Source organism: Anser cygnoides, chromosome 4 (genome assembly GCF_040182565.1).
Source record: "Anser cygnoides isolate HZ-2024a breed goose chromosome 4, Taihu_goose_T2T_genome, whole genome shotgun sequence".
NCBI lineage: Eukaryota > Metazoa > Chordata > Aves > Anseriformes > Anatidae > Anser > Anser cygnoides.
Genome location: NC_089876.1, coordinates 13243527 through 13255945, shown reverse-complemented (window position 1 = coordinate 13255945; position 12419 = coordinate 13243527). Strand labels below are relative to the sequence as shown.

At 38.1% G+C, this 12419-nt stretch overlaps 1 protein-coding gene across 6 annotated transcripts in view; it reads left to right on the top strand.

The window, feature by feature from the left end:
* STK32B (serine/threonine kinase 32B) overlaps positions 1–12419 on the top strand; it is a 175462-nt gene that overhangs the window by 107188 nt on the left and 55855 nt on the right. The window lies entirely within an intron of this gene.

Below are 12419 nucleotides of genomic sequence, written 5' to 3'. Positions count from 1 at the left end.
CTGCATGTGAAGTCCACCATGTTATATACAAAATAAATATAAATATATATAAAATAAAAACATACTTTAATTACCAGCCACATTGTCTGTAATCTGTGTAGTCTGCATTGCACTTTCATGTGCATGAAGGAAACAGTTGATAAACAATGTTTTATTACTTTTTGTGTATAATGCTGTTCCAACAACTTCTGATGAACTTCTATATAGAGATGTCAACAGAGTTTTTAAGGCAAATTTTAGAGATATTATTCATTGTGAGCAGTGGCTGACTCAGGTATAGTCTCTTAAGCACGTGTGTTTGGTATTTATTTTCATTTTGAGTTTGAATGGTAAACTGAGCAAACTCTGGGAGATCTGATACATCCAAATGTATCTATTCCATATTTCAAGCAGTGGAAAATGATGGAAGAGCTGTACATATTTCAGTCATTGCAAAACACCAATTTCCACTCTAGCTTTTTACAACAGACAAAGCCAAATGTGCTTATCAGTAACAATATTCTCCTGATTTATCTTTAGGCAGAGGACAAACGTCATCAATTCTTTCTTTCATTTGCTCTCATACATGATTTTCTGCCTGTATAAATTAGGAGAGGGCCTGTGTCTTTTACTGGAAGAAGACCAACACTTGTGCAATGGCTGGCAGAGTACATGCCGAGCACATTTTTCCCTTTCTTCCCAGTCAAAAGCTCTCATATGGTATCTCTGAGGAAAGAAGTGTCCCCATTGGAATGTATATACTTTTCTGCTGGACCAGATAATTCTTTCCAAATGCCACTCTCTAGTAAGTGTCTAATGAGCTGTGCACTTCCCATGGTTATCAGAGATGTCACCTGTTCTTGCAAGCTGATTCACACATAAGGGTATGACGCTTATACGCACAGAATGTCTCAGAAAAGATTACAGTCCTTGGCAGTGAGGTTATCAACAAGTTATTGCTACATGGTGATTCTTCACATCTCCTCTGTGCACACTGGAGAAACATTTGACTGAAAAGATTTTTTGTTTTGAAATGTGGTGATGTTTTGCCATCACCACGGTGCTAACAGTTATTCAAGGTTCCTCCCAGAGATACCTAAAAGTCCAAGTGCTCTAGATGTGAGGCATGTCCAGTGTTAGCTCTAGAAAGTTGTTCTAACAAAGGAAGCAGCACATTTGCCATTGAGTCCTTCATGCAAGATAAAAACTAACTATTGAATTGCCTGCCAGTCATGTAGGCTGGATAATGCTCACTTGGAAAAGAACATCTGCATCCACAAGAGGAATCCTGGGTACCATAGTCTGGGTTTTGTAATGTAAAAGCTCAGTTTATATGGCCACAGTGGTACTTTTCTGAGACATTATTCAATGAAACATAGAGGAGTCAAAGTGCAGGTTCACATTTTCCTTTGGTCAAATCTTTCTAGCTTTTATAGCATATAAGAATCTTCATCAATTTTTCTTGCAGCTGAAGAGTATGTACCTTTATGATAAAATCTTATTGGATCTTCAGGAAGAACAATATAATGAAATATTCTATATTTGCTATTTTTTATTTTAATCTAGTACCTATGCAAATTCAGATGCCATACCTAGCCAAAAATAATTGCTATCTGCCAATATGTGCCCAGAAAAGTGGAAGTCTCAGTATTGAATTCCTGTTCTTAAAAAGGCCATTTTCTTCAACCTGTGATAACAATATCTATTACAGCTATTTCTCTAAACCATACTTGACAAATACAGCGTTCCCAAGACCACTGGCCGAACAGACAAATGTAGATATCATTACTGCCACCTATTGTTACAAGTAGAGAACTGAACATATTTTCATATTTTTTCAAATGGAAATATAATTGGAAAATAACAACCTTGTTCCAGCTGAAATATTTGTAAGTAAGCATGCTTTAGTTGCATCTTTACTAGCTTTATCTTCAGATCTATTAAAAATTGGTTATTACAAGTGCTAAGAAAATTCAAGATTCATGGATGCCTGGTAAAAAGTATCACTAAACCAAAAAGGAATGACAGGTGCCATAACACTCAACAGCAGAGTAACTTATTTCCATACATAATACAACTCCAAACGTGGAGCCAAGCCCCCATGCTCTCTTTAGAGGTGTGCAGGGAGAGGTAGGGTCCTTAGAGTCCTTCACTAGTGAGAGCTTTTTCACTTATCCTGTGATAATTACTACAGTAATTATACCTTGCATTTGAACCAGAAAACTGTCTTGTTGCCACACAGGCTGCCACACAGAAGGAAAAAGCCCCAAAGTGTGATAATGGACTGGGTGATAGGATTCTGATTAGTGTCATATGATTGCATGCTAATAAATAATTAGTTGGAAGTAGTTATGGATTTTTTTTTCTGCATTAAGGCCCCAGGAGTGGGAATTGCAGAGAAAACAAAAGATTTCAAACAACACAGAAGAATTTAAATAGGAAAACCAAATAAAATATCAGTTTATTTTTGTAAAGGCAACTGAATTTTTAGGTACTTCAGGTTCACAAGTAATATGACACAGATTGTATAATAACAAAATTACATGTTTCTGTTTGGTGATAAATATTTTATTTGGGACTAAATGTATAGAATCTTGGAAAAGACATTTCAGTTTTATGGAATGGTTTTTAAACCCTGAAATCTTTACTGATTTCTTTTTTACATAGAATTCTGTCTGATTCTATCAATTTTTAATTAAAATATCATACAAGAATTTAAACACAGTGATAAAAAGAGACCATTTTTCAACTTGTAAAGTTGAATGTTTGTTAGTCTGAGTCTTTCTTCAGGGAAAGAAAGAGTTAATCTTTTAAAAACATCTAATATCTATCTATCCATATCCATATTCGTATCTATATGTATATTATTTTTTTTAATATATATATTTTCCTGGATGGAAATAGGACTAAGTAAGTTCCACTGGATGGAATTTAGACCAATTAATATTTTAGGCTTTTTGATATTTCAAACTAGAACAGGGCACTGTAAATGATGCCCTTTGACATTGCAAGTCCTCTGCATAACAGGCTCCAGAAGGTGCATACGGAAATGGCAGAGTTGATTGAATGAACTATTGTACCTTTGGCTTCTCAAAAGATAAATTCATGCATGCACATCCTGGTGCTAAATAACAGTTTATTTTGCTTTCAGGCAGAATTACTGAAACTCAGCTGTAGCGAAGTTTACTCCTTTCTCAAGGGAGAAATAGCTAAAAAAGGTGGATTCTTCTTTATAAATAGCTTGGCTTAGCAAAAGCCACGTAACACCAAATAACCTGCCTCTGCAACTTGTCTCTGGCTGTCAGTGAATAAGCGTAAGTCTAAATAGGTAAAGTTCAGGACTTTGAGATTTCAGCATCTCAGTTACTTGTTTCTGCATTTCATTTCCACACATATAACCAGTAGCTTTTATTAATAGAAATTGTTTCTTCCTTCCTGCTTTGTTCAGACACCATGATCTGGGAAAGTCCATTTCTGAAATTAAGTATTTTGGTGGTTTTGGTGTCAGAATGGCAGGTGCCTTGTGGAAGCATATCCAGATTCATACAAACAAACAGCTACAAGATATATATATGTATATTTCCAGATCTCTCATAATCTAATACCACATATTCTCAGCTAATTTCCAATTATACTGAAGACTTTAAATTTCAAAATTACAATGATTCACAGAGTCATGTCATGCCATGGTGTTCATTAGAGCAAGAACAGAAGACTCTGAAGGTCATTTTATAAAGACAGTACACAGCAGCAATTACTAGTGAGAACTAAGTGAGGGGTACATGAACTAGCAATCAAAGGTCTGGAGCATTTTATTGCCATCCATCTGATAGGAAGTCACAGCAAATAACTCTCAGGTTCTTTCTGTCATTTTGTTTTAATACCATTTAATGTTTCTTGAGACTAGGAAGGATGTTGGTCAGAAGCAAAAAGCTAAAAATATAAATGAGTGATAAGGTGTCGATGACAGAAAGAAAGGACACAGCAGACTTCATTAAGACTACTTCTTGAACAAGCACTCTGTGTAGAAACTCTGCTTAGTTTGGCTCCTGGGGATACATCATTTCTATGCTACCCTTGTAGAAGCAGAGTCGTTGACTAAATTCCTCTCTTGTCTATACAGTGGCCCATAAATATTCAGTTTTCCTTCACCCAAAGCTTCAATAAATTTGCCTTATATAATCACTATATATGCACTCACTGTCTTTACTAACTACATACCTTATACATGTGTATTATTTATGAATCTAAATATCAAATCAGAAGGAAGTGAGGTTCTTATCTGTGAAAAATAAGAAATTGTTCACTTTTCTTTCTGTAATCAGGAGAAGCCCCTTTATAATATATTGATATGGTTCACTTCACACCTCTGATATAATGATAAGTCTCATGTGGACTTGAATATTCCATAGCTGAAATTTATATTTCCCAACTCATTGCAATTTTTATGGCTGTTAAGAACTGTTCTACAGCTAATACTAATCTTAATGAAAATTGTCCAGGATTACTCATGTCATATTAGTTTATCATGATGTGGCAGGTATATGTTTGTGATTTAATGTGAAACATTAGTGTGACTAACTGAAACTTAAAAAATAAAATAAAATGAAAAAATAACAGGCTCTGTTCAGGTATAGTCTGTAGCATATAAAAGGGTTATAAGCAAATAAATGAGAATAATTTAATATTTAAGAGAATCAGGAACTCGGTAAACTGAGGTTATTGTAATTATCCCTGCACGACTTGAGGTTGCTATTCAGAAGTTGTTGTTTCTTTCCTATGTTTCTTAATGATAGCAGCTGCCCTCTAGAATTTAACACATAGCTAATGGTGCAGACTACAAGTCTTTGTCTAGCATTCCCTATATCCAAGAGTACAACTAATGCTCACTTTCAGGCATTATTACTGGGACTGTCTTGACACAGTGCAGACCAGTAGGATTGGAAAAGGGGATAGTGAATGTCATTGTAGGTTAAAAAACAGTTAACGTGATTTTCTGTGATCTTAACACAATGTTCTTATTCTTAGTGGGGAAAAAAAAAAAAGTAATTTCAAATACCTATTTCTGCATAAAGATAAAATATTAATATAAGAAATGAGCTGCATAATTAAGAAAATAGAAAGACTTACCTAAACATTTAGGTTCAGTTTTTCAAGGTTCAACCTATACAGCATACAGTTAGATTGTTAGCACTAAAAAGAAAAGAGCACAAGAACAATTGTTAGGGATGAAGCAACATCTCCTGAATCCATTGTAATCCTTCCACTGATTTCAAGGGCCTTTGTCTGGATCTTGCTTCTTTTGTATCCTTATAAGAGTGCAAAATCCTTTTAATTTAATTTCTCTGTTGTATATTTTGACATGATCTCTGAGAAAAAAATCTTAACATTTTGCAAGGGCATAGGCTGCCTTAACTGTAAGTCTGTGAACTCTGGTGATATACATATAAATTTGGGCCCACCTCATACAGGCTAAAATGAGCATCTCTTGTGACCCATGGTGTTTTGTTGTCAGTAGGCTGCAGGCATCCTCAGTGCTCCTGGAGGAGGTTTGTAAGTGGGTAAGGTAGTTTACAGGAAGCTACTCAGCTGCTGCTGCCAACCTGCATAATAGAGAAAACCCTCTTTGCTCCCTGCAGAACTCACCTATAGATATAGGAGCATAGAGAAATTTAAGGTTGGAAGGGACCTCAAGGGGTTTCTAGACCAACTCCCTGCTCAAAGCTTGATGAGGTATGAGATCAGACCAGGCTTCCCAGGGCTTTATGTAGCCATGTCAGTCAGGGACAGCACAACCCTTGTGGGCAGCCTGTTTCACTGTTCAGCTACCCTCAGAGTAATATTTTTTCTTTATATCCAGTCTGAATCTCTTTTTTTTTATATTATACCTCTTCTTTGTATGTTAGTTTCTGTCTTTTGAATAAGAGTGGATATGTTTTCTGTCTATCCAAATGAAAGCAGCTAAGAGTGTCTTTTTTAAAAAATCTAAGACTTCATTTTGTGAGTTTGTACACAACTGAGCTTTCTTTGTAAGTTATCTTAGGTTAGTGAAGAGTTGAAACCTCAACATTCCACATTCAGAGAAAACCAATCACCATTAAAAAGTGAAAATACTTCTAATGAGTCATGCTGGTAAAACTGCTATCAACCAAAATGCTCATAGATGCTACTGTGGGAATTTAGAAGATCAAGAGACTGGAAATATGATAATACATTAAACCATGTTCTGAGACAGCAAGGCAAAGAATGAAATCCACCAGATATAAAGTTGAAAGAATGTACTTTACATTTTACTGATACAAATAAAGGGTTAAAGGTTATTACACATATAAATTCAGACCTATCCAGAACTGTTATAGCTGAAATAACTCATCTGATAATATTAAAAAGTAGCTTGGAGTGGCAAAGAGCAGCTGTCCATTTGTTGGGAACAAAAGAATACATGAAATCTTTTGATGAAATAAAGAGAAAACATAGGCAGAAGAAGGAAATCATAATTTTTTTAATGGCAGGAATTTAGTCTGTATTAACTGTATGTTTGCTGCAAACACGAAAGCAGAATAAAACAGATGGGCAATGTTAGTTTTTCAATTCTCACAGGTTTAAGAACAAGCATAGACCTTGCATTTAGAATTATTATTGATGTGTTTCAAAAAGGTGAGGGGAAGCCAGCATCTGTATTTGCTGTAGAAGTGCTTTCCTAAATCAATTAGATTAATCTTAGCTGGAGGAGCTCTAGCTGGTATTTCTGTTACTCACATCAATGGCTAAATCTTTTTTTAAGCTTCCTAAGAATTTTTATGCAATTATGTCTTGTAGTAATCAACTTGAGTTTAATTCTCAGTTGTATAAATAAAACCCTGTTTGTTTAGTTCACTTCATTTTTACGAAATATGAACCTTGCTTTCATGTTCCAAAAGCAAATAGAAAAGCTCTATTGACCATTTAGATACTATTTATTATTTGATATACCTGTCACATAACATCTTACAGATCTTTTCTGTTAACTAAACAACTCAGTCTATTTGTTGTTTAATCTCTGCATTTTTTTTGTTTGTTTGATATTTTTGTTTTGCCTTCCCCACACCTTTTCTTTTTTTTGGCTGTTTTCTTTCAAATGACATGAAATCAGGTAACCTGAAAGACCTACCATTGTTTTAAATTACAACAAAATATTTTTTTTTAATATTTCCTTCAGGAAACTGTTGATTTCACCAACCACAAGCTTTTCATTTCTAGATCAGTGTTTGAAGTCTAGGCAAGATTAATAGAAAACAGAAGTGACATCCTGGCTGCAAGTTTGTAGCAGTACATGTAAAACGTTTTGGAGATTACTCTGGATTTCAAACTTTAGAGCACATACCATCACCACATGCTTTGCAGTGTTCACAGAATCATCACATAATGTCTTGGTTTGGAAGGGACCTTAAAGGCCATTTAATTCCAACCCCCCTGCCATGGGCAGGGGTGTCACCCACCAGACCAGGTTGCCCAGGGCCTCATCCAACCTGGCCTTGAACATCTCCAGGGGTGGGGCATCCATAGCTTCTCTGGGCAACCTGTTCCAGGTTCCTGTCCTTGCCATCCTCTGAGTGAAGAATTTCCACATAACATCTAATCTAAATCTACACTCTTTTAGTTTAAGATCATTCCCCCTTTTCCTATCACTGTCTGCCCAAGCAAAAAGTTGCACTCTGTCTTTTTTATAAGCCCCCTTTAAGTACTGAAAGGCTGCAATGAGGTCTCCCCGGAGCCTTCCTTTCTGCAGGCTGAACATCCCCAGCTCTCTCAGCCTTTCTCCATAGGACAGGTGCTCCAGCCCTCTGATCATCTTTGTGGCCCTCCTCTGGACCTGCTGTAACAGCTCCAAATTCTTCCTGTGCTGAGGGCCCCAGACCTGGCTGTAGCACTCCAAGTGGGGCCTCACAAGGGCAGAGCAGAAGGGGAAAATCCCCTCCCTTCACCTGCAGGCCACTCTGCTGTTGTAGCCCAGGATGCAGTTGGCCTTCTGGGCTGCTGGCTCATGTTCAGCTTTTCATCCACCAGAACCCCCAAATCCCTCTCAGTGAGTACTTCTCCCAGTCTCATATCTGTGATTGCCCTGACACGAGTGCAGCACCTTGCACTCGGACTTGTTGAAATTTATTAGGTTCACGTGGGCCTAATTTTCTAGTTTGCCCAGGTCCCTTTGGGTGACATCCCTTCCTTTTGTTGTATCAGCTGCATAACTCAGCTTGGTGTCATCTGCCAACTTGCTGAGGGTGCACTCGATCCCATTGTCTATGTCACTGATAAGGCTCTTAAACTGTACTGGTACCAAGATAGAACCCTGAGGAACACCACTCACCACCAGGCTCCACCTGGACATAGAGTCATTGATCTCTGGTGTGGCCATTCAGCCAATTCCTTACCCACCAAATAGTCCACCCTTCAAATGCATCTCTCTCGAGTTTAGAGAAAGGATGTCACGTGGGACTGTTTCAAAGACATTATAGAAGTCCAGGTAGATGAAATCAGTCATTCTTCCCTTGTCAGCTGATGCAGTCTCTCTAACATAGAAGGCCACCAGATTGACCAGGCATGATTTGTCCTTGGTGAAGCTGTGGTAGCTGTCGTGGATCACCTCCTTGTCTTGCATGTGCCTTGATACTGCTTCCAGTAGGATCTGTTCCATGATCTTGCCAGGCACAGAGCTGAGGCTGACCGGTTGCCAGTCCCCATGGGTCCTCCTTTCTAACCTTTTTAAAAATGGGAGTGATGTTTCCCTTTTTCCAGTCACCAGGGACTTCACCTGACTGCCAGGACTTTTCAAATATGATGGAGAGAGGCGTGACTACTCCATCAGCCAATTCATTCAGGACACAAAGATGCATGTCATCAGGCCCCTTGGACTTGGATTTGTTCATTTTCATCAGGTGGTCTCGAACCTGCTCTTTGCTTACAGTGGGAGGGACTTCGCTTCCCCAGTCCTCATCTACAGATTCAGGGAAATGAGAGACACGGGAAGCCTGATTGGCAGTGAAGACAGAGGCAAAGAAGTTGTTGAGTACCTTCAGCCTTCTCCATGTCTGTTGTTAGCGTTCTCCCTTCTCACTTATCAGAGGGGTACACTCTCCTTGACCTTTATTTGCTGACCAATGTACATATAGAATTTCTTGTTATTCTTTGCATCCCTTGCCATGTTCAGTTCCATCTGTGCCTTGGCTTTCCTGATTGCATCCCTACACATCTGGATGGCAAATGATGCATGTAAACATAAATATTATTTTACACCTATAATGAGCTGCAGATTATTTGAATTTTAAACTGCTTTCATTCTGGAGATAGGCTATTTATTGCTATTATTTTCTTCATGAGTATTCAAGCCCCAGGACAAATTTTAACATGTGGGAGCTCTGACTAGCTTCCAACTGCACTGGACTATACCAAAGACTCACTGAATACACATATATAGTCCCTTTCCAAGTCCCTTTTATATCTTTCATGAACTTCCTTGCAGCTAAATGGAGGAGGGAAAAGAACAATGGGCAATTAGATACATTATGTTTCATAGACTCACAAACTAATTCAGGTTGGAAGGAACGCCCAGAGGCCTCTAGTCCACAATTCTGCTCACTACAGGGTCAGTTGTATCTGACCTGGTTGTTTGGCTTTTATCTAGTCAGGTCTTGAAAACCTCAAAGGATGGAGACTGTACAACCTTTTCATTTCTGAGTTTAGAAAATCACTTCTACCCCACCTAGTAATACCAGAAAGGAACATGGATAGAAGCAGTGATTTAAACTGAAAATACTTGAATCTTAGTCCTTTATAATCATTGTGAGCCTTTCAAGTGAGCTCAGGGGACTCTGATTGGCATATGCAGTGAATATGAGTTGAGCAACACTCATGGATTTTCTGCATGTAGAGGGAATGTCTTAAAGCAGTGAATGTCCCCTCAGTCTAGACATTATAGAAGATACAAATAGATTATTAATCATTCTTTATTACTTAGAAAGTATATAGAGCACCTTAATGTGCTTTCAGGCAGCTTTATTTGACATTTCTAGCTGGGCAATTGAAGAAAGCTATAAAATGTTTCACAGGCAGTAGCAACAAGTGGAATGATTTTTTTTTCAAATATTTTTCTCATCTGTCTTCAACTGTGAGGTTTTGGGTCAGCTGTTATATTAGTTATACTTGGTCCTGTCACTGAGTGAAGACTTTGAAGGCCTCTTTAATTCCATTTCTATGAGTGTCTGACTTTTCCATGTATAAAAAAAAAGAGCTGGAGTAGCAACAGTACAGACTGGGAAAGTTGTGGTTATGAAATCAGTGTCAACGACAGCTATCAGTGAAAGGTTTGAAGGCAGCCCAGGGCTCTTCTGAATCTTTAACGTAAGTTAATTTTCTATTTGCAAAAGTCATTAGGTTTCTCTTGTGAGCTAGTTCATGATACTTGGATTATGAAACAAGTCTTTCTATTCATCCTCTCAGCTGGGGATATGCATAGCAGGAAAACCCTGAAGTTAAAGCACTGGATTTCACATACTGCTTGTGCATGTTTGAACATGCTTGCTAACATGGGAAATGTTCTGAAAATTTGATGCGTAGTCAAAACAGAATTTCACTTATTTAACATTTTTGAATTTAAACTGCTTAACTAAAGATTCTTTTATCTTTTAAATCCACCTTTGTATATAAACAGTGTTTTCACTATTTAAATGAATTTAACCAAAGTATTTATTTAAAGGAAATATCTGTCTTCTGGATAAAACTGCAGGCTCTCCGTTCTGAATATATCCAGCAACTATAATTGCAATGCTCCTAGACCTGCCAAGTCTTCACACTGAGTCTGTTGAATCCTCCCCACTGGCCACTGAAAGGTCTCAAAAGTGCTAAGTCGTGGCTGTGGGCTTGTTCCCGTACAGTGTGTGGAGATTTCAACAAGCTGCTTCTGGAGCTCTGATCTTCTAGCGCTGTGCAGAAAACTGGTGATAAGCACATCACAGACTGCTATTGGAAGGCACACAGGAACACTCTTCACTGTTAATCTGTGCTTTGCTTTCTCACTTGTCATGCGAATCTATGCATCTCCAGGCACGTGATCCGAAAACAGCAGTATCTTACATTCGGGGGGGAAAAAATACTTAGGAAACTTGTTTTCCTTCTGGCTTAAGTTAGCCCATGACATTTGCTTGCTGTAAAAGCAGTTTAAAATAGGTTGAGATCTGAGACATTGTTATGAGTCTATCAAAGTTGCCTCAGAGACGGATGAGTCTATCAAGTTGCCACTGCAAGGTGATACACCCTGCTGTACATGCCCCCAGCTGCAGTCCTGCCTCGGAGCAAAATGAGCAAAACCAGTAGTGGAAAAGATCCTTTAGGCAGGAAAGGCTCTATGGTCTGTGTGCATTTGTACCAAGTATAAGCTACTGCCTGAGTTAGTCACAGAAAGACAAGCACTGATCTAATTTTACTGCTCAACTTTCTGAATGTTGCAGATACAACTGCACGTAGAACATATTTGGTGTTATATGCAGTCGTCAAGCGGATTTGTCAATGTCTTTTCTGGTGGCAATAAAAATATATAGTCTATGTTATGGTGCAAAACCATAGCACATATTCATATTGTTCAAACTCTTCTTAAAAAAAACATTGAAAAATCATGGGCTTGTAATGACCAATCCCTGGGAACGGCATTGCTATAGACATGACAGTAGCTCTTAAAGCTGAATTTCTCCTTTTCCTCAGTTTTATTCTCAGTGAAGTACTAGTGATTTTAGCATTCCAATTCTATTTTTTTTTTGTTTGTTTGTTTCTTTAAGTTGGGGAAAACAGTTTGAAGTGATGTTGTACATATCACTGATATTATTAAGCCACAGAAAGATCCTAATGTTCCTGGCTGTGACTTCATTATTTTTACCCATGTGAGAAGTGCAGACTCCATTTTATTCCTTTTATGGGAACACTGGACAAAACTTGTTAGTGAAGTCTAAGTATATATAAGTACATATTTCAGTCAGGAGAGGTTTTACTGAAAAATGTTTAAATTGGAATAATCAAGTCATCCCTTGGCTAAAATAAGATACACAGTTAGAAAGAAGTCTTTGGAATTCATTTGCAGGCTCATTTGTTGGATTATTTTGACAGTTTGCAGTGCCTCTCTTTTGAGATCAGTGGAGAAATTAGCTAAAGGGGCTAAATATTTTGCTCAAGGTGGACCAATGCATCTCCCCTTCTGGCAGTGCCACAGCAAGAACACTGCTCCAAAATCACATTAGGTGCAAGCTGCAGTGAGAAGGCAGTGCCATGTACGAGCTCCGCAACACACTCACCAAGCCACAGGCTGAGCCAAATGAGGGAGCATACCGGGCTGGCAAAAGGAAGAGATGAGTTTCCCCAGAATTTCTCCATGCCAAGAGGAATTCTGGCCCAAGAAAGAGGGTGTGAATTCCCAG